This window comes from Stenella coeruleoalba, assembly GCF_951394435.1.
Source record: "Stenella coeruleoalba genome assembly, chromosome: 5".
Taxonomy (NCBI): domain Eukaryota; kingdom Metazoa; phylum Chordata; class Mammalia; order Artiodactyla; family Delphinidae; genus Stenella; species Stenella coeruleoalba.
Window position 1 is genome coordinate 38,875,810 of NC_137150.1, and position 22,435 is coordinate 38,898,244.

Genomic DNA, 22,435 nt, shown 5'->3' on the forward strand with positions numbered 1-22,435 from the left:
TTTCATTTATAGTGTTGGTCATCATTGCTTGTTTCATCTTTATTTCTTCTAGGTCCTTGTTAAATGTTTCTTGCATTTTGTCCATTCTATTTCCAAGATTTCGGATTATCCTTACTATCATTATTCTGAATTCTTTTTCAGGTAGACTGCCTATTTCCTCTTCATTTGTTAGGTCTGGTGCATTTTTATCTTGCTCCTTCATCTGCTGTGTGTTTTTCTGTCTTCTGATTTTGCTTATCTTACTGTGTTTGGGGTCTCATTTTTGCAGGCTGCAGGTTCGTAGTTCCCGTTGTTTTTAGTGTCTGTCCCCAGTGGCTAAGGTTGGTTCCGTGGGTTCTGTAGGCTTCCTGGTGGAGGGGAGTAGTGCCTGTGTTCTGGTGGATGAGGCTGGATCTTGTCTCTCTAGTGGGCAGGTCCACGTCTGGTGGTATGTTTTGGGGTGTCTGTGGACTTATTATGATTTTAGGCAGCCTCTCTGCTAATGGGTGGGGTTGTGTTCCTGTTTTGCTAGTTGTTTGTCATAGGTTGTCCAGCACTGTAGTTTGCTGGTCGTTGAGTGAAGCTGCGTGCTGGTGTTAAGATGGAGGTCTCTGGGAGATTTTCGCCGTTTGATATTATGTGGAGCTGGGAGGTCTCTTGTGGACCAGTGTCCTGAAGTTGGCTCTCCCACCTCAGAGGCAGAGCCCTGACTCCTGGCTGGAGCACCAGGATCCTTTTATCCACACGGTGCAGAATAAAAGGGAGAAAAAGTAGAGAGAATTAGTAGAAGTATGAAGAAAGAAAGAAAGGAGGGAAGGAAGGAAGGAAGGAGAAGGAAAGAAGAAAAGAAGGAAAGAAGGCAAGAAGGAAAGAAAGGAGGGAGGGAGGGTGGGAAGAGGGAAGGAAGGAAGGAGGGAAGGAAGGAAAAAAGAAAGAAGATACAGTAAAAATAAAATAAAGTATAATAAAGTTATTGAATTAAAAAATAATTATTTAGGGAAAAAAGGGGGGACGATAGAACCTTAGGACAAATGTTGGAAGCAAAGCTATACAGACAATATCTTACACAGAAGCATACACATATACCCTCACAAAAAGAGGTAAAGGGGAAAAAATCATAAATCTTGCTCTCAAAGTCCACCTCCTCAATTTGGGATGATTCGTTGTCTAAAGGAGGGAAGGAAGGAAAGAAAGAAAAGAAAGAAAAGAAAGAAAGAAAGTTATTAAAATTAATTATTAAGAAAAAAATTTAAAAAAAAAACAATGGACGGATAGAACTCTAGGACAAATGGTGGAAGCAAAGCTATACAGACAAGATCTCACACAGAAGCATACACATACACATTCACAAAAAGAGGAAAAGGGGAAAAAATCATAGATCTTGCTCTCGAAGTCCACCTCAATTTGGGATGATTCGTTGTCTATTCAGGTATTCCACAGATGCAGGGTACATCAAGTTGATTGTGGAGCTTTAATCCGCTGTTTCTGAGGCTGCTGGGAGAGACTTCCCTTTCTCTTCTTTGTTCTCACAGCTCACAGGGGCTCAGCTTTGGATTTGGCCCTGCCTCTGCGTGTAGGTCGCTGCAGGGCGTCTGTGTTTTGCTCAGACAGGATGTGGTTAAAGGAGCCGCTGATTCGGGGGCTCTGGCGCACTCAGGCTGGGGGGAGGGAGGGGCACGGCGTGCAGGGCGGGCCTGCGGCGGCAGAGGCCAGCGTGACGGTGCACCAGTCTGAGGCCCGCCGTGCGTTCCCCCGGGGAAGTTGTCCCTGGATCCCGGGAACCTGGCAGTGGCGGGCTGCACAGGCTCCCCGGAAGAGGGCTGTGGATAGTGACCTGTGCTCGCACACAGGCACCTTGGTGGTGGCAGCAGCAGCCTTAGCGTCTCCCGCCCGTCTCTGGAGTCCGTGCTTTTAGCCGCGGCTCGCACCCCTCTCTGGAATCCGCGTTTTTAGCCGCGGCTCGCGCCCGTCTCTGGGATCCGCGCTTTTAGCCGTGGCTTGCGCCCGTCTCTGGAGTTCCTTTAAGCAGCGCTCTTAAACCCCTCTCCTCGCGCACCAGGAAACAAAGAGGGAAGAAAAAGTCTCTTGCCTCTTCGGCAGGTGCAGACTTTTCCCCGGACTCCCTCCCAGCTAGCCGTGGTGCACTAACCCCTTCAGGCTATGTTCAAGCCACCAACCCCAGTCCTCTCCCTGCGCTCTGACCGAAACCCGAGCCTCAGCTCGCAGCCTCGTCCACCCCGGCGGGTGAGCAGACAAGCCTCGCGGGCTGGTGAGTGCCGGTCGGCACTGATCCTCTGTGCGGGAATCTCCCCGCTTTGCTCTCCGCACCCCTGTTGCTGTGCTCTCCTCCGTGTCCCGAAGCTCCCCCCTCCGCCTCCCGCAGTCTCCGCCCGCGAAGGGGCTTCCTAGTGTGTGGAAAGTTTTCCTCCTTCACAGCTCCCTCCCACTGGTGCAGGTGCCCTCCCTGTTCTTTTGTCTTTGTTTTTTCTTTTTTTCTTTTGCCCTGCCCGGGTACGTGGGGAGTTTCTTGCCTTTTGGGAGGTCTGAGGTCTTCTGCCAGCATTCAGTAGGTGTTCTGTAGGAGTTTTTCCACGTGTAGATGTATTTCTGGTGTATCTGTGAGGAGGAAGGTGATCTTCGCGTCTTACTCTTCCGCCATCTTCCCAGCACCCCCCCCCCCCACTTTAAATGTTTAACACTGTCATTGTGTCATTGTTTTTAATAGTAATATTATATCTCATGAAGTAGATTTACCTAACTAGTTTTTTTTTTTCTTTTTTCCTTTTTTGCGGTACGCGGGCCTCTCGCTGTTGTGGCCTCTCCTGTTGCGGAGCATAGGCTCCGGACGCGCAGGCTCAGCGGCCCTGGCTCATGGGCCCAGCCGCTCCGCGGCATGCGGGATCCTCCCGGACCGGGGCACGAACCCGTGTCCCCTGCATCGGCAGGTGGACTCTCAACCACTGCGCCACCGGGGAAGACCAGTTCTTGCAATTTTTAGAGCAAACTTCAATACACTAAAATGTGGCATAAACGTACTTTATATTGAACTGTAAAAAGAATTTAATAGTCTTCCAAGTTTTTTAAATTCTTTTACCTTTAAAGCTTTCTCCTTTTCTCATGAAACCCATTTTTCCTGGTCCGGCTGATGAAATCCTACTTGGAAAATACAGGACGGATTAAGGATAGAATAGAAAATAAAAATTGTTACCAGTTTATCTTATATTTTTCTAGTTTTTTCTAGGATATGCATTTCATGTAAAAATTTTTTATTTAAAAATTCTTTTACCAATCTGGGTCATTTTACATATATAGTTTTACAGTCTAAAAATGCAATCCTAGCATTTCCCCATGTTATTTAATGTCTTTAAAAATATTTGAAAAATTGACTACTATGCTGCTTCCATCAAGGGGTTAGACCACAATTTAGTTAATCATTTACTTTGGAGGGACACTTTTCTGTGTTTGAAAAACATTGTAATGAACACGCTTGCACGGACGAGGAAACAGAAGCCCTTAGAGTTTACACAAGTCAAGACTAGAATACAGTTCTTCGAACACCCAATCAATCTTTTGCCTTTTGCCTTTTTCTTTCACGCATATAAAACTTTCAGGCACATAATGAAACATATCCTGTATGCAAATATTCCATCTAGGAAATCTCTTAGTATATCATTCCAATCGAATAGATTATTTTCTACAACATGTTCATAGAGACATAAAGTAAACCTACAAAAGGTCAAACAAATATTTTATCTGCTTCACTGTCCATTTTTGCTCACTTGGTTCAGACAACTGAATATTTAATGAATGGTTTTGTGGAGAAACCATGTTTTAAAAAACTTTCTAGTACTTTTACCTCTTGTCTTTTGGTAGCAAAAACACTTCAAAAAAGTGATTTTGGAAGATCTTTTAGAAACAAAGTAAAGTAACTGCATTCAAATGTAAAAATTATAACTTGGAATGAAACGAAAAAGGTTTTGTCAAGAGAGTTAAAAACTTTTGTGAAGTCAGTAAAGCAAAGAGAAATAAGTAGACCAGTCCAGATGATTGGTATTGCAGAGAACACCATTCCCTTCCCAGCAGTCGTGATATGGTACAAAGGGAGAGAGACAAAGTCAAAAAGCAGAAAGAAAAGTAGTCACAGGGAATAAGTTTCTTAGAAATAGTTGTTGCCATGCTACAAAGGGTTTTAAAAATAGGAAGTATTATTTTAAACTGAATTCTAAAAGGATCAGGAAAGATATTTATTTAATTCTTTAAAATAATATCTAATAGATTAGCCTAAAATGTTAATATTTATGGACTAAAAGATGTGCTGATACTTAAACTTGTGATAACAAAAGTAGATGGTTATAATGATGTTAAAAAACACCAAGATATTAAAATAGAGTTTAGAACCATATGAATAGTTTTTATTTATGTTACTACACACTTTTTCATTTTACAAAAAATTTAGGAAACTGAAATTATTTGTACCTTACCTTTTAATATATAAACAACTGTATTATTAAATCTAATTTTAACCTCAATGTCATGTCTAGAAGTATTAGTAAAATAATTTGTTTTGCATGGAATTATTTTAGAATTTCTGACAGGCCTAATGTACAAATAACTGATGCATATAAAAAGCCCTAATGCCTTCTTTTTGTGGGAGAATCTCTTGGTTCAGCTGTCAAAGAAAAAAAAAGCCACAATTTCTGACAGAGGAATGTTAAGTAAACATTTCTGTGGCACAATTGTGTAGCCATTACAAATAAATGATGGTTTGGGTTTGTTGTTTCTTCCATTTTCTGTTTGTTTTAAGCTTCTAAACTTTCATTAAATTAGCCAAGCTTCTTTCCCTTTCTCCCCGCCTGTCTTGGTTCCACAGAGGGGAGAGAATTTCTCCTTCATCTACCTAGCTTCCATATAAAGCTACTTCGTAAGTTGGAAATCTAAACCTTCTGCCTAAGTTCTGTTAAAAGGTAGTTTAAGTAGTGGGGTTCTATATCTGGGGCTAGGAATGAAGGAAATGAAGAAAGGGAGAGGGCAGTCATTTTGAAAGAACAAAGAGGTAGTCTGTAGCATTTTCACAAGGATTTTGAGCACTCTGTGGGTCATTTAATCGTCCATACTGTATCCAACCAACTAGTTAGGGCTGGACAAAGATGGTGGCATTTCTACAACTAAGGATGACTGAGGAAAAGGAAATTCCAAGTAGGGGGTTCTACATGAGGAAAGCAGGGGGAGAGATATGCAAGACGTGGTTGAGAAATAGTGCGAGGCCATGTATTGTTGAAATGTTGGATATGAAGACAGAAATGGTTGAAAAATAAGGATAGAAGAATAAGGTTGAAAGGTACTGATGGCATTGAAAATTAAGGTGATAAATTTATGCTTAACTCTGGAAGCAGTGGAGAGTCACTGATGAATTATTTAAACAACAACTTAGTCTTGCTTTGTGAAGGTAATGTTAGCAGCTGTATATAGGATGAAGAAGGTAAGTGGAAAGGATACAAGGTATAGTAGTCTAGATAGGGGGTCAGCCTTTTTTATAACAGACCAGATAAATATTTAGGCTTTGTGGGCCATAAGATCTCTACCACAACTATACAACCCTTCTGATTGCAGCCATAAACAATGTATAAACAAATAAGGCTGGCTATGTATTTGCATAGTATATGAGCTACGTCATTTCGTAGGTACTAGTATTGGGTTGTGAATATGAGTTTCTTAAACAGACCTTGAGAGGGTTGTAACCTTAGGTTCAGAGTCACCTCTTTAACTTACTCATCTATAAAATGACATCTTTTTCAGTTTTTAATAAAGAAAGTAGCTATAAATAACTTTTTTTGCAAACCCCTTAAGCTGTTTAGAGAAAATGTTTGACGAAAACTTTTAATATGAATTTGCTATTGGGAATAGAATATGTGTTGTTGGTTTAATTCTCTTCTTTTCTGGCCTTTACTTAAAGTAACTTGGTGCTAAGTTCTAGAGGCAAGATAAATCTACTTTTGAGCTATTTGTAATATTTCTAGCTTAGACCTTGATCCTAAGAGACAGAATTTTAGTAACTGTTAAAATGAAATGTAGCCAGAAATATGATAAGCTGTTGATAGGTGTCTCTGTCATACTGAGATTACATTTACTTTAAAGGAAATGGCACAGTACCTATACTGTGAATATGTTTAATATTTTTAAAGTTACTCATCTGAAAAAGCTTGATTAAAATGAGCTTTTTAGATGGCACTCACAGTCTTTAAGATCGTTAATGGTAGCATCCAAAAGACTAAAGAAAATTTAGTTTTGACTTTATCAGTCTTTTATGGCAATTAAAAATTATTAGATTTATCTCTCCCCCCCCCCCAATGAAACTTAATAAGCAGATGAATCTCAAGTTATGAGGCAGTATAGAGTTGCTAAGAACATAGATTTTGTGATCTGGATTAAAATTCAAGTTCTGCCACCTTATCATTTTTGTAACTTATGGTAATTTATTCTTCATCTAAGAGATAGCATTAAGAATGCCTGTCTTGTCAGGATTGTTATGAGAATTTTGTTAAATAAGATGTATGTAAAGTATTTAGCACAGGGTCTGGAACATTATAAGCATAAAATAAATAACAACTATTAGATTTTTTCAAAAAAGTTAATTTTTTTTAGATAGTTTATGCTGTCTTTCAGGAATGTCTTTCATGTTGCTGGGAAAGATATGGCACATAGAAATTATCACATATACATATATTTGGAGCTCATGTGATCACTTTAAGAATTGCCATTTTATTATCAAACAGGTTGGTTAAAAAACTTATTAATTATGTGTAGATTACATGGTTCATTTTTACTACTTGTTATAATTTCCACAATACCATTATCATTCTCTCAAACATCCAGCTATTTAAGTTAGGTAAATTCTTCCTAACAGATAGAATTCCTTGAAATTAGTACTTCAAATTTATTTTATATATGATAATTATAAGGATTCTAAAATTTACTAGGAAGTTTATTTCAAAAATATACCTACTGAGCATTGACTGTTTTCCAAATACTATCCTAGGTGCTAATGACACAGAGATGTAAGACAGTTGTTGCCTTCAAAAAGCTGATAACCTTCAAAGAAGGAAAGATAGGAAACAAAATGAGTAATTATACTGAAGATGTGCTGATACATGTGTGCCTAGGACATTACAGGAGCATAGAGCAGAGAATTGTAATCATCATGAAAGCAGTCAGGGAGAAAATAAGCTGAAACTGATGAGATTTTTAGGAGGTGTTGCCTCTTGAGCTGAACTTTGAAAGAACATAGTTTAGCTAGGAAAAGGAAGTAAAAGTTGTCCAGACAAAGGGAACCAATAGGTTTTTTGTATAGATAATGCATTTTTATGAACATGCATTAGAAAAAGGGCTATGTGACTCTGGACCAGTAACTTTTCCCCACAAGGCTGTTGTCAGTATTAAAAGAAATAATAGCCTTACGATTCCAGTAAAGATGGAATAACAGGTCAGATTTACCCTCCCATCTCAAACAACTAAAAAAATTGGACAAATTCTTTGAAAAAACAGCTCTCAAGACAGTGGACTTTTCAAACATGAAAGACAGTGATTCCTGAGAGATGGGAAAAATGAGGTGAGCCATTCTAGGCTTAAGGCCTAGAGAACTTGTCCTGTCATGCCACAGGGAGGGAGAACCCAGGTAGCACCTGGTGGTCTCCTTGAGTTGAGAAGATGGAGCTGTGATATCAGGGAGGTGAAAGTCTCTAGAATTCACAGGGCAGGTTACCAGAGAAGAGTGAGCTACAGAAAATCTGCAGAGGACCCCTTGAGTATTAAGCAGACTACTCATCAGTACTTGCATGTGAAGAAACTATCCAAGGCTTGGGAAAGAACCACCTGAAGTGACTCGAGGAAATCGTACCTCCCACTCACGCAGAGCTGGGCATAGTGCTGTTCCCAACAACCAGTATGGAAAGCCTCCTAATTCATAGTGCTTCCATTCAAGTACTAAACATGTCTTATCTCAGTAGTGGGGAAAAATTAACTACAGACTTAAAGTTGTTCTGGTTCTGCCTAACAAAGTCAGAACTGAAAGGATCAAACTGCTTCCAAGTAATTTAACTGTGTCCCAGAACAAAAACTAAGATAATTTATAGGAATACAAAAATATCTAACACACAACAAAATAAAATTCTCAATGTCTGACATTCTGTCAAAAATTACCATGTATTCATGAAACCAAGTCAGTATAACATGTATTAGGAAAATCAGTCAGTTGAAACTGACTCAGAATTGATACAATAAGAAAATTAGTAGATAAGGACGTTAATAGAATTATCGTAACTATCTTTCATATGGTCAGAGAGCTGCTAGATTGACTGAATGTATTTAGTAGAAACATGAAAACTATAAAAATTCTAGACATAAAAACTACATGACTGAGATGAAAATTACACTGGATGAGGTTAATGGAGATGACACATTGCAGGATATGGATTAGTGAACTAAAAGACATAGCAAAAGAAGCTATCCAAAATGAAACTGGAGAGAGAAAGACTAAAAAACAAAAGCAGAAAAAAAAGAGCATTTCTGAGCTGTGGCACAACTTCAGGCAGCCAAGTACACAACATTCATGTCACTGGAGTCCTGAAGGGAAAGGTGAGAAAAGGGGGCAACAGAAAAATATACTTGAAGACATAATGACTAAAATGTTTCCAAACTTGATAAAAACTATAAAATAGCAGTTCCAAGAAGCTCCACAAGCCCCAAGCGCAGGAAATGTGAATAAAACTACACCAAGGCATATCACAATCAAATTGCTTAGAGCCAGTTATGAGAAGAAAATCTTAAAAGCAAATAGAGTAAAGATATCATTGTTATTATGTATGAGGGAATAAAGATAACCATGGAAGCAGATTCGTCATCAGAGACAATGCAAACTACAAGACAATAAAGCAACATCTTTAAAATAACGGAAGAAAAATACTATACACCTAGAATTCTGTACCCTGGGAGAATATCTGTCAAAAATGAAGGCCAAATGAAAATTTTTTTAAAAGACACTCAAAAATGGAAAGAATTTATCACCAAACATCCTGCAGTACAAGAAATATCAAAGGAACCCATTTCAGCACTAGAAAATGATACCACTTAAAAGCTTTTGCACAGCAAAAGAAACCATAAACAAGACAAAAAGACAACCCTCAGAATGGGAGAAAATATTTGCAAATGAAGCAACAAAGGATTAATCTTCAAAATATACAAACAGCTCATGGAGCTCAATATCAAAAAAACAAGCAACCCAATCAAAAAATGGGCAGAAGACCTAAATAGACATCTCTCCAAGGAGGACATACAGATGGCCAAGGGGCACATGAAAGGATGCTCAACATCACTAATTTTTACAGAAATGCAAATCAAAACTACAATGAGGTATCACCTCACACTGGTCAGAATGGCCATTATCAAAAAATCTAGAAACAATAAATGCTGGAGAGGGTGTGGAGAAAAGGGAACCCTCTTGCACTGTTGGTGGGAATGTAAATTTATACAGCCACTGTGGAGAACAGTATGGAGATTCCTTTAAAAACTAAAAGTAGAGCTACCATATGACCCAGCAATCCCACTATTGGGCACACGTACCCCTGAGAAAACCATAACTCAAAAGGGCACACGTACCCCAATGTTCATTGCAGCACTGTTTACAATAGCCAGGACATGGAAGCAACCTAAATGGCCAACGACAGATGAATGGATAAAGAAGATGTGGTACATATATACAATAGAATATTACTCAGCCATAAAAAGAAACGAAATTGGATCATTTGTAGAGACGTGGATGGCCCTAGAGCCTGTCATACAGAGTGAAGTAAGTCGGAAAGAGAAAAACAAATATTGTATATTAACGCATGTATGTGGACTCTAGAAAAATGGTACAGATGAACCTATTTGCAGAGCAGGAATAGAGACGTAGACGTAGAGAACAGACATGTGGACACGTGGGGAGGGGAGGGTGGGACAAACTGGGAGATTAAGATTGACATACATACACTACCATGTGTAAAATAGATAGCTAGTGGGAACATGCTGTAAAGCACAGGAAGCTCAGCTCCATGCTCTGTGATGACCTGGATGGGTGGGATGGTGGCTAGGGGTGGGAGGGAGGTCCAAATGGGAGGGGATATAGGTATACATGTAGCTGATTCACTTCACTGTACAGCAGAAACTAACAAAACATTATAAAGCAATTATACTCCAATAATTAAAAAAAAGAGTGAGTCCTCAGGGACTGGGAGCTGCTCTGGACCTGGAGGAAAGGCTCTGGGTCCAGCAGGGTGAAATGGCCCCTGGAAAGGGTGGTGGGTTGAGTAATGGGACACAGGTCTTTGTGTTCTCAGGGAGGCAGGGAAGGCCCCTGCAAGACTTGGGCTAGCATTTCCTTTTGGCTAGAATACCAGATGGTCAGGGAATGACAAGGAGCCCTTGGGGTCTCCTGACTCAGCTAGGACTGGGAGGGGGGCAGTAAGGAAACATATGGAGCATCACATGTGACAGAGAACCAAGACAATATCTCCCACCCACATGCACTTCTAGAACCTTGCACCTCCCCCATCAAGACATGGAATCTAATTCTCCTTCCCTTGACTTTGGCTTGGGACTCTTGGTAACCAGTGGAGTGCAGTAGAAGTGACACTGTGACTGCTAAGAAGGAGTCATACAAAGCACCACAGCTTGTTGGAACACTCCTTCTGGAAGCCATCAGCTGTCATGGAACAGCCCAAATGCCTAGAAGCCACCATGTTGTAAGGAAGCCCAAACAAGCCCATGCCAAGAGACCACCAAGACCACTTGAGGACAAGGAGACAGCTGGCCAAACGCCCGGCTGTGTGCACCTGCCCAGCTGTGTGCATCTGCCCAGCTGATTCCTTCCCACCTTCCTGACACAAAGAAACCATGAGAAAGAATAACTGATTGTTGTTTTAAGCCAAAAAGAAAATGATACCAGATGGAAAACTGGGTTGATATAATAAAAGATTAGAGAGTACTAGAAATGATAACATCATGGCTAAGTATATCTCTTTAAAAGATGATGTTTAAAACGTAGACACAGTATATTGTGGAGTTTATAACAATATGTGACAGCAATGACAATAGTAATACAGAGGCTGGGAAGAGAGAAATGAGAGGATACTATTATAAGGTTTCTATAGTATATAGGAAGTGGTATAATGAAGATAGAGAGTGAAAAGTTAAAGAAGTATACTGCAAACTTAGCAACAACCAAAATAACACAAAAGAATTATAGCTAATAAGCCAACAAAGAATATAAAATGGAGTTATAAATATGGTCAATCTAAGAAAATGCAGAAAAAGAAGAAAAAAGGAGCAAAAATCACATGGGACAAATAGAAAACAAATAGCAATGTGGTAGATTAATTACTTACATTAAGTGTAAATTGGTCTAAACATTCTAATTAAAAGGCAGAATTTTTTCAGATTACATAAAAGCAAAATCCAACTATGTGCTGCCTATTTTAAAAAAAAAAAACGTTTCAGATATAAAGGCCAAGAGGTAAAAATGATAGAAAAATATATACCGGGCTAAAACTTAACATTGTTGAGATGTCCCTTCTCCTCAAATGGCTATGTAGATTCAATGCAATCCCATGCTAAAATCTTAGCAGGGACTTTTTTTTTTGGTAGAAATTGATAAGCTTACTTTGAAACTGGGGATGCATAAGAGCTAGAGGAGCCAAAACTACTTGAGAAGAAAAAATTTGGAGAAGTTATTCCACCTGATTTCAAGTTAATGTAAAATTGTACTCAAAGAAATAAAGACAGTGTGGTATTAGTATCAAGATTGACAAATTGATCAATGGAACAGCATAGAGAGTCTAGAAATAGACTCATTTAAAGCAAAAAATAAAAACCACAGAAAAACAAAAGGTTTTTCAATGTATATGTTGCACCATATACAGACTTAACAAAATGTATTTCATAGAACTAAATGTAAACAAACCGTGAAACTTCTAGGTATAAACATAGGACAAATCTTTGTGAAGTGGGGTTAGGTAAAGATTTCTCAGATATAACGCCACAAAAGCATGATTCATAAAAGATGAAATTGATAAATTGGACTTCATCAATATTAGGAAATTCTGCTCTTCAAAAGAAACTCTTAAGACAATGAAAAAACAAGTCACTCAGTGGGGCGGGGAGACTTTATAAGTATAAATATATAATTCCGTGTGTGTGTGTGTGTGTGTGTGTGTGTGTGTGTGTGTGTATAATTTGCAGACCTCATATATGAAAAATTACTTTCATTATAATTAAGAACTCTGAAAACTCAATAATAAGAAAGCAGTTTAATAAAATTGGCAAAAGATTTGACCATCTATTTTACCATCAAATATATATATATATATATATAGATAGATAATAAATAGGCACATGAAAAGATGCTCAACACCAATAATCATTAGGGAAATATAGATTAAAACCACAATAAGGTATACTAAGTCATGACTAGGATGTGGAGCAACTGACACTCCTATACAGTGCTGGTGGGAATATGAAACCACTTTGGAAACAGTTTGGTATTTTCTTAAAAAGTTAAACATATGTTTACCATACAATTCAACCATTCCAATCCTAGATATATACCCAAGAGATCTGAAAGCATATATTTATATAATGACTTTTACCTTAATGTTTATAGTATGTTTTATAATAGCCAAGGAACTAGAAATAGTTTGAATGTTTGTCAACAGGTAAATGCATAAAGAAGTTGTAGTATTTACTTACAATGGAATACTACCCAGCAATAAAAAGGAATGCATATCGATATATACAACAGCATGGATGAATTTCAAAATAATTATGCTGAGTTTAAAAGCTAGACATAAAAGAGTACATATCATATGATTCCATCTATATAACATAGTAGAAAGTGCAAAGTAATGTATAGTGATAGAAAGCAGATCAGTGGTTGCCTGCGAACTGGGAAGTGGAATGGAGGCACAGAGCGGCATGGAAGAATTAAAGAAGGACGTGGAAAATTTTGGAGTAATGGACATGCTCATTATCTTAACAGTAATGATGCTCATGGCTGTATGAGTATGTCAAAACCTATAAAACTGTACACTTTAAATGGTGTAATTTATTGTGGTTTCATTATACCTTGATAAGCTCTCTGAAAATTTTAAGAAAATATAGAAGTAACACACATGATTGGCATAATGTAAACATTTAGTAAATAGTAGTTTCTTTAAATTATTATTTTTATTATCTTCCTCATTATGCTTTCAGATCTTTGAAATTTGAGACTGTATTGGAGTCATGTCAGCATCATGGCATAGAGTGAAACATTACCTTTGTCTCTTCCCTTCAATATTCAACCAGTAAAACATCGACAACTGAGCAAAGCTGACTCTGCCCAACATACCAGAATGCCAGAGAATTCTGCATTTCTGTACATCTACATATGGGTGGTCTAGAACACATAGGGGAGATAGAACTGAGGAAAGAGTAGAGGAGGTGCCTGCGATTAAGGCCCTCCAGCCTCAGCAGCTGTGCCCACAGGCCCATAGCATTTAGCAGCAGCAAGGGAGGCAGCACACATGACTTTGGCCTCCTGGCCACAGTGGCATCTGTGGCCACAGGTAACTGGGCTGCAGTGGCAGCAGGGCCTGGGACACCATCCCCCTCCCCAGAACTGCAAACCTGACAACACCAGACACAGCAGAGGTGCCCATGCAACCCTGACTTCTCTCCCACCCTCAGCCTCTGTGGCAGAGCTTGAGACTCAGGATATCCTGAGTAATTGTTTTATTTTATACAACAGCAGCAGAATACACGTTCTTCTTAGGTACACATGGAACTTTCACAAGGACTGACCATACGGTGGGACACAAAACAAGTCTCAATAAACTTAAGAAGATTGAAATCATATCAAACATCTTTTCTGATCACATCCATGTTGTAGCATATTATAGAATTTCCTTCCTTTTTAAGGCTGAATAATATTTCAGTGTATGTTTATACCACATTTTGCTTATCCATTGATTCATCAGTGGACACTTGGGTGTTTCCATTTCAGCTCTTACGAATAATGCTTCTATGAACATGGGTGTACAAATATCTCTTCAAGACCCTGCTTCCAATTCTTTGGGGTATGTACCCAGATGTGGAATTGTTAGATCATATGGTAATTCTATTTTTTAATTTTTTGAGGAACTGCCTTATTGTTTTCCACAACCCTGTATCATTCTAATTCCCATCAACAGTACATAATGGTTCCAATTTCTCCACATTCTTGCCAACACTTGAGCTGTGTGCAAGCTGCTCTAGGAACAGGTGCACTGTTGCTTGTCACGTGGCTGGGGGTGGGGGATGGGTAGTTGCTACTGTGCTAATAGCTGAAACTGACCAAAATTAACCGCAATTTACCCTCCACATCTTCCCCTGGTAGTTTGCAAGCCTTCAAAATAATCCAGCGTTCTAAAAGAGTTATGTCAGACAGATTCTGCCAGTGTAATTATTGTCTAGATGGGGAGATGGATTCCTGGTGCTTATTACTCTGCCATGTTCCAGAATCCTCTCTGTATATATTTTTTTGTATAAAAAGAGCATATGATAATATAAAATTGAGAGTAATAGCTGAAAACCATATAATGCAGTCCTAATTTTATTTTGTGAAATGTTGTTGCTAAGCTTGAGTTCTCTCCTTGCTCAGCCAGTCTTTCTTTCAGACTTTATATTTCCCTGTCATCAACAAAGCCAAAAGTGTGGTTGGCAGCTGGAATGGCTGTAGCTTCATCAACTTACAGAATTTCCATAGGGGTGGCCAGTGGTTAGGAAGCTAAATATGAATGGAAGTGAGAAGAGTGAGCAAATAGTTTAAATAGTTCAGTGTGTAAACTGGCTTTTGTAAGGATAGACTTCTTTTTGCTTCTCTTTTTTTTTGGTATGGTCATGGCTCAGAGGATTGTGCTGGTTTGGAATGTTAGCTTTGGCAGTATTTTGAGAATCTAGACATGCAGTCAGTCTATTTGTAAGGAACTCAGGGTATTGGACTAAATAAGAGCAAAACCAAAGTTGAAGGAAAAAGTCTAGACACTGAGGTTGGTCACCTCCACAAGTCATCAAGAGACTGACCTTTCTTTTGGTTTCATCTTAGGAGCTTTTGTTTCTTCCTAAGAAACCACTTTCTTCTCTAAAACTAGGGCTTACCAATGGAGTTATGTAGGTATACTTGGCTACCAAGGGGAGGGGAGGGAGCAGGGCAGTTCTGTAGAATCCATGGCAATAGAAAAACTACCAAACCCCTCCTCCCCAAAAAAGGACCCCTATTAATTTAGAAAGTTTAAGCCCTATGTGATATAAAATCTTATAGTAAAAATTCATACTGTACTTACTGTTGTTCTATCAATGTCATTGCTAATATTTATTTTTTAAGGGAACAATATTTATATTCTGTGTAATTCAGTTTTGGTAATATTTTTCTAATTATGCATTACTAATTTTGATTTAAGGAATATTATTATTTTTTAACATCTTTATTGGAGTATAATTGCTTTACAATGGTGTGTTACTTTCTGCTTTATAACAAAGTGAATCAGCTATACATATACATATATCCCCATATCTCCTCCCTCTTGCATCTCCCTCCCACACTCCCTATCCTACCCCCTAAGCAGTCACAAAGCACCGAGCTGATCTCCCTGTGCTATGTGGCGGCTTCCCACTAGCTATTTTACATTTGGTAGTATGTATTAGTCCATGACACTTTTTCACTTTGTCCCAGCTTACTGTTCCCCCTCCCCATGTCCTCAAATCCATTCTCCATATCTGCATCTTTATTCCTGTCCTGCCCCTAGATTCTTCAGAACCATTTTTTTTTTTAGATTCCATATATATGTGTTAGCATATGGTATTTGTTTTTCTCTTTCTGACTTACTTCACTCTGTATGACAGACTCTAGGTCCTCACTACAAAAACTCAATTTCGTTTCTTTTTATGACTCAGTAATATTCCATTGTATATATGTGCCACATCTTCTTTATCCATTCATCTGTCGATGGACACGTAGGTTGCTTCCATGTCTTGGCTATTGTAAATAGAGCTGCAGTGAACATTGTGGTACATGTCTCTTTTTGAATTATGGTTTTCTCAGGGTATATGCCCAGTAGTGGGATTGCTGGGTCATATGGTAGTTCTATTTTTAGTTTTTTAAGGAACCTCAGTACTATTCTCCATAGTGGCTGTATCAATGTACATTCCCACCAGTAGTGCAAGAGTGTTCCCTTTTCTCCACACCCTCTCCAACATTTATTGTTTGTAGATTTTTTGATGATGGCCATTCTGACTGGTGTGAGATGATATCTCATTTTACTTTTGATTTGCATTTCTCTAATGATTAATGGTGTTGAGCATTCTTTCATGTGTTTGTTGGCAATATGTATATCTTCTTTGGAGAAGTGTCCATTAAGGTCTTCTGCCCATTTTTGGATTGGGTTGTTTGTTTTTTTGTTATTGAGCTGCATGAGCTGCTTGTAAATTTTGGAGATTAATCCTTTGTCAGTTGCTTCATTTGCAAATATTTTCTCCCATTCTGAGGGTTGTCTTTTCATCTTGTTTATGTTTTCCTTTGCTGTGCAAAAGCTTTTAAGTTTCATTAGGTCCCATTTGCTTATTTTTGTTTTTATTTCCATTTCTATAGGAGGTGGGTCAGAAAGGATCTTGCTGTGATTTATGTCATAGAGTGTTCTGCCTATGTTTTCCTCTAAGAGTTTGATAGTTTCTGGCCTTACATTTAGGTCTTTAATCCATTTTGAGTTTATTTTGTGTATGGTGTAGGGAGTGTTCTAATTTCATTCTTTTACATGTAGCTGTCCAGTTTTCCCAGCACAATTTATTGAAGACACTGTCTTTTCTCCATTGTATATTCTTGCCTCCTTTATCAAGGATAAGGTGACCATATGTGCGTGGGTTTGTCTCTGGGCTTTCTATCGTGTTCCATTGATCTATCTTTCTGTTTTTGTGCCAGTACCATACTGTCTTGATTACTGTAGCTTTGTAGTATAGTCTGAAATCAGGGAGCCTGATTCCTCCAGCTCCGTTTTTCTTTCTCCAGATTGCTTTGGCTATTCGGGGTCTTTTGTGTTTCCATACAAATTGTAAAATTTTTTGTTCTACTTCTGTGAAAAATGCCATTGGTAGTTTGATAGAGATTGCATTGAATCTATAGATTGCTTTGGGTAGTAGAGTCATTTTCACAATATTGATTCTTCCAATCCAAGAACATGGTATATCTCTCCATCTGTTTGTATCATCTTTAATTTCTGTCATCAGTGTCTTGTAGTTTTCTGCATACAGGTTTTTTTTTTTTTCTCCTTTGGTAGGTTTATTCCTAGATATTTTATTCCATTTGTTGCAATGGTAAATGGGAGTGTTTCCTTAATTCCTCTTTCAGATTTTTCATCATTGGTGTATAGGAATTCAAGAGATTTCTGTGAATTAATTTTGTATCCTGCTACTTTACCAAATTCATTGATTAGATCTGGTAGTTTTCTGGTAGCATCTTTAGGATTTTCTATATATAGTATCATGTCATCTGCAAACAGTGACAGCTTTACTTCTTCTTTTCCGATTTGGATTCCTTTTATTTCTTTTTCGTCTCGCTGCTGTGACTGAAACTTCCAAAACTATGTTGAATAATAGTGGTGAGGGGCTTCCCTGGTGGCGCAGTGGTTGAGAGTCCGCCTGCCGATGCAGGGGACGCGGGTTTGTGCCCCTGTCCGGGAAGATCCCACATGCCACAGAGCGGCTGGGCCCGCGAGCCTTTGCTGCTGAGCCTGTGTGTCCAGAGCCTGTGCTCCGCAACGGGAGAGGCCACAACAGTGAGAGACCCGCGTACCGCAAAATATAAAAAATTAAGAAAAAAATAATAGTGGTGAGAGTGGGCAACCTTGTCTTGTTCCTGATCTTAATGGGAATGGTTTCAGTTGTTCACCATTGAGAACGGTGTTGGCTGTGGGTTTGTCATATATGCTCTATATTATGTTGAGGTAAGTTCCCTCTATGCCTACTTTCTGGAGGATTTTTTAGCATAAATGGATGTTGAATTTCGTTGAAAGCTTTTTCTGCATCTGTTGAGATGATCACATGGTTTTTATCCTTCACTTCGTTAGTATGGTGTATCACATTGATTGATTTGCGTATATTGAAGAATCATTGCATTCCTGGGATAAACCCCACTTGATCATGGTGTAGATACTTTGAATGTGCTGTTGGATTCTGTTTGCTAGTATTTTGTTGATGATTTTTGCATCTATGTTCATCAGCGATATTGGCCTTTTTTTGTAACATCTTTGTCTGGTTTTGGTATCAGGGTGATGGTGGCCTCATAGAATGAGTTTGGAAGTGTTCCTCCTTCTGCTATATTTTGGAAGACTTTGAGAAGGATAGGTGTTAGCTCTTCTCTAAATGTTTGATAGAATTCACCTGTGCAGACATCTGGTCCTGCGCTTTTGTTCCTGGATTTTTTTTTTTTTTTTTTTTTGCGGTACGCAGGCCTCTCACTGTTGTGGCCTCTCCCGTTGCGGAGCACAGGCTCCGGACGCGCAGGCTCAGCGGCCATGGCTCACGTGCCCAGCTGCTCCATGGCATGTGGGATCTTCCCAGACCGGGGCACGAACCTGTGTCCCCTGCATCGGCAGGCAGACTCTCAACCACTGCGCCACCAGGGAAGCCCTGTTGGAAGATTTTTAATCACAGTCTCAATTTCAGTGCTTGTGATTGGTCTGTTTATATTTTCTGTTTCTTCCTGGTTCAGTCTCAGAAGGTTGTGCTCTTCTAAGAATTTGTCCATTTCTTCCATGTTGTTCATTTTATTGGCATATGGTTGCTTGTAGTAATCTCTCATGATCCTTTGTATTTCTGCAGTGTCAGTCGTTACTTCTCCTTTTTCATTTCTAATTCTGTTGATTTGAATCTTCTCCCTTTTTTTCTTGATGAGTCTGGCTAATGGTTTATCAATTTTGTTTATCTTCTCAAAGAACCAGCTTGTAGTTTTATTGATATTTGCTCGTTTCCTTTATTTGTTTTTCATTTATTTCTGATCTGATCTTTATGATTTCTTTCCTTCTGCTAACTTTGGGGTTTTTTTGTTCTTCTTTCTCTAATCACTTTAGGTGTAAGGTTAGGTTGTTTATTTGAGATTTTATTTGTTTCTTGAGGTAGGATTGTATTGCTATAAACTTCCCTCTTAGAACTGCTTTCACTGCATCCCGTAGGTTTTGTGTCATCATGTTTTCATTGTCACTTTTTTCTAGGTATTTTTTGATTTCCTCTTTGTTTTCTTCAGTGATCTCTTGGTTATTTAGTAGTGTATTATTTAGCCTCCATGTATTTGTATTTTTTACAGATTTTTTTCCCGTAGGAATATTATTTTTTAATAGAATACAATTTTTTCTCCATAAATTTGCTTCATACAATATAATTGTGACATTGTGTTCTTAAATATGTCCTCATTTATCAGTTCTTATTTTGAGAAATTGCTGTATTCCATGCATTTGTATTTGATGCTAGCTTCTTATTTATTTCATAAAGTATTTTTTTTTCTGGCTCTGAATAACATTAGTACCATTTACCAGTTTTAGATGGAATTCATACCAATCCCTGGAGTCTAATACACTCTAAAATAGTTAAAGCATTAGAAATTTTGGCACTCAAGCCCCAAAGGTTTTTTCAATCTGTTGGCAGTCAAGCCCCAAAGGTTTTTTCAATCTAAGTCAGCTTAGTATGATGATACCTAACTAAAAATGGATTAGTAGAAAAATGTTCTTTTAACTGTGTATTCTGTTTCTTCTTTCTTCTTAATCTTTTCTTAAAAAGTAACTATAACTGGCAATCAGAATGATGGCAACATAAATCAGGCTGCCTCCTCTCCATTTCCAGCTCCAGCTTATCTACTTTTTCTGGGTCAAGCAGCTACTGATGCAGATAGGTAGGTGGGACCTGGAGGGTTTCAGCCAAGTGACCTGTTGTGATGCTTTCCCTCTCTGGGACAAACTCAAGGCTGAAATATTGTGGAGGAGCACTTGGAAAGAATTTGAAGGGCAAGTGACTGAGAGAAAAAGACTGCAACCGAGAATCCCATATCCATTCAAATTATTCACCAGTTGTGGCGAAAGAAAGATATTTGCAGGTGGGAAAAAAGTGAGAGAACATGTGTATCTGAATACCCTATCCAAGAAAAATGCTTGTGAAATGAATCAAATATTTTTAAAAGCAAAAATACTTATAAAAGACAAATTACTTTTAAAAGTCTGGCAAATCTAACAATGTGTTTGTCCCCATAGTTGGAATTGATCCTTATATTTCGCAAATAATTTAGGAAGTTATATTTGTATAGGCAAATGTACTATCTTGGATAGATTTTTTTTTGAACAGAATCAAAAATCTATCTGTGTGCTTTTATATCTGTGAAATTAATTGCTTTGAATTCATGAATATCCTAGTGATGTAGTTAGAAGAATCCTGAAATTTGGAGTCAGAAGGTCTTAATTTCAGCCTGTCTTTTACTAGTAAAGGCAAGTTAGGAAACTACTCTTATTCCATGGTTTTCTTTATCTTTGAAATATGAATCCTGTATTATAGATTGTTAGAGGAATTAATAAAATATAAATATGTCTTAACAGGTGTTTTTATCATAATCATCAACCATTAAGACTTAGGGACGGTAATCAACATATTTTTAAGACATAGATTTTAACTGGGGGAGAGAGGGAGCTGCTATGGAGGAGGTTTTGTGGGTTAAGAGACTTTAACAATATTGTTAATATTTTACTGAATATGGGTACTCATCACTTTGTATATTTGTTTTAAATATTTCTTATTTGGTAAAAATAATCGTTTCTTATGAAATACCTATAACTTTCCCATGAAATATCTTACCCAATAAAGTTTCTCACATTTTTCTATCAAACGTCACTGCTTACTAGGATACTCTGAAATGTATACTTCATAATTCTGTGCTTGCTTGAGATCTGCTAGTCAGAACATTATTTCCTTCTTGCCATTCTAGTTATGCTATGTTGCACAAAGTATCAATATCATGTTTCTACTGTGTTTGTTAAGTAGATGGCAGAGATCACAGACTGTCTGTTTCAGGATTGAATCTGGCTCTGAGAAGTACTGTTTGTTCCACACAGTATTTGTCTTTATGGTGACTTAAAGTCTCAGGAAAAAAAATGAAGAAGTTTTATAACCCTTGATTTGCATTTCTGCATGACAACACTGAGTTGGTGCTGAGTACCAGCTGCTTTCTTTAGCTGGGCCATGTGCTCCGCAGTTTTGCACACTCACTATGCTCCCTGATACTGATGTCAAATGTCATTTGCCTTTCATCATTATAAATGTTCGTGTTAATTGCTTGGCAGTTTCCTTTATAACTGTTAGAGAGATCATATTCAGTAGATGTCACAGTCTTCTATTGATATTTTGCTATGATATTTTAATTTGATGTCACATTTTTAATATTGATAACTTTATAAAGCACACTTACGTACATTTTTTCTACAAACATATGACATAAAATATTCTTTTTGTTTGTCAACTCCTCCTTCTCTCATATCCAATCAGTCCTTTCATGTTACCAATTAAATGTTTCTCAAATCTAGTTCTTCCTCTCCAACCTTACTGCTACTGCTCCTCCCCAGGCCCTCATCGTCTCTCATCTGGAGTTCTTTAATTGCTCCCTAACTGAGCTCCTTGCCTTCTGTCACATTCTTTGCAGTTCATCCTCAAGTATATTGCTAGAATGATGTGTCAGAGTGCAGATCTCATCTTGTCACCCCACTGTTTCACATTCTTCCAAGTCTCTCCGTCTTATATGGCAGGGGTCAACAGTCTTTTCCTTAAAGATCTACATAGTAAATATTTTAGACTTTGCTGGCCATAAGAGTCCTGCCGCAAATAGTTGACTCTGCTGTTGTTGAGTTGAGCACAAAAGCAACCATGGACAATATATAAACCAATGGGCATGGCTATGTTCCCATAAAACTTATTTACAAAACCAGGTTTAGGTCATAGTTTGTTAATCCCTCTTCTATGATATAAAAGGCTAGCCCTGTCTTCTTTCCTGTCTCATCTACCACTCTCCTATCCTGTTTCTTACAGTTTATTCAGAAGTACCATTCAAATTCTTAAACTTTTCTGAGCACAACATCTTCTTTCCGTATCCAATTATGTAATTCTTTTCATTCAGGCTGTTTTTTCACAAATAGCAAAACATTCAAATATATCTTGTAAAATGTTAATTCTCAAATGATGGTATCGTATATAAACATGAGATTATTTAGTCACTTACTGACATCTTAAGAAATGTAAAGTCTTAAGTATTAAAAACAGTTTTTAACAAGTCTTTCATAAAGATCATAACCTTGATACAATCCATCTTATTGTTTGGATACCATCAACA

At 38.1% G+C, this 22,435-nt stretch overlaps 1 protein-coding gene across 2 annotated transcripts in view; it reads left to right on the forward strand.

Moving 5' to 3' along the window:
• RSRC1 (arginine and serine rich coiled-coil 1) overlaps positions 1–22,435 on the forward strand; it is a 451,866-nt gene that overhangs the window by 250,912 nt on the left and 178,519 nt on the right. The gene's annotated exons all lie outside the window — the stretch shown is intronic.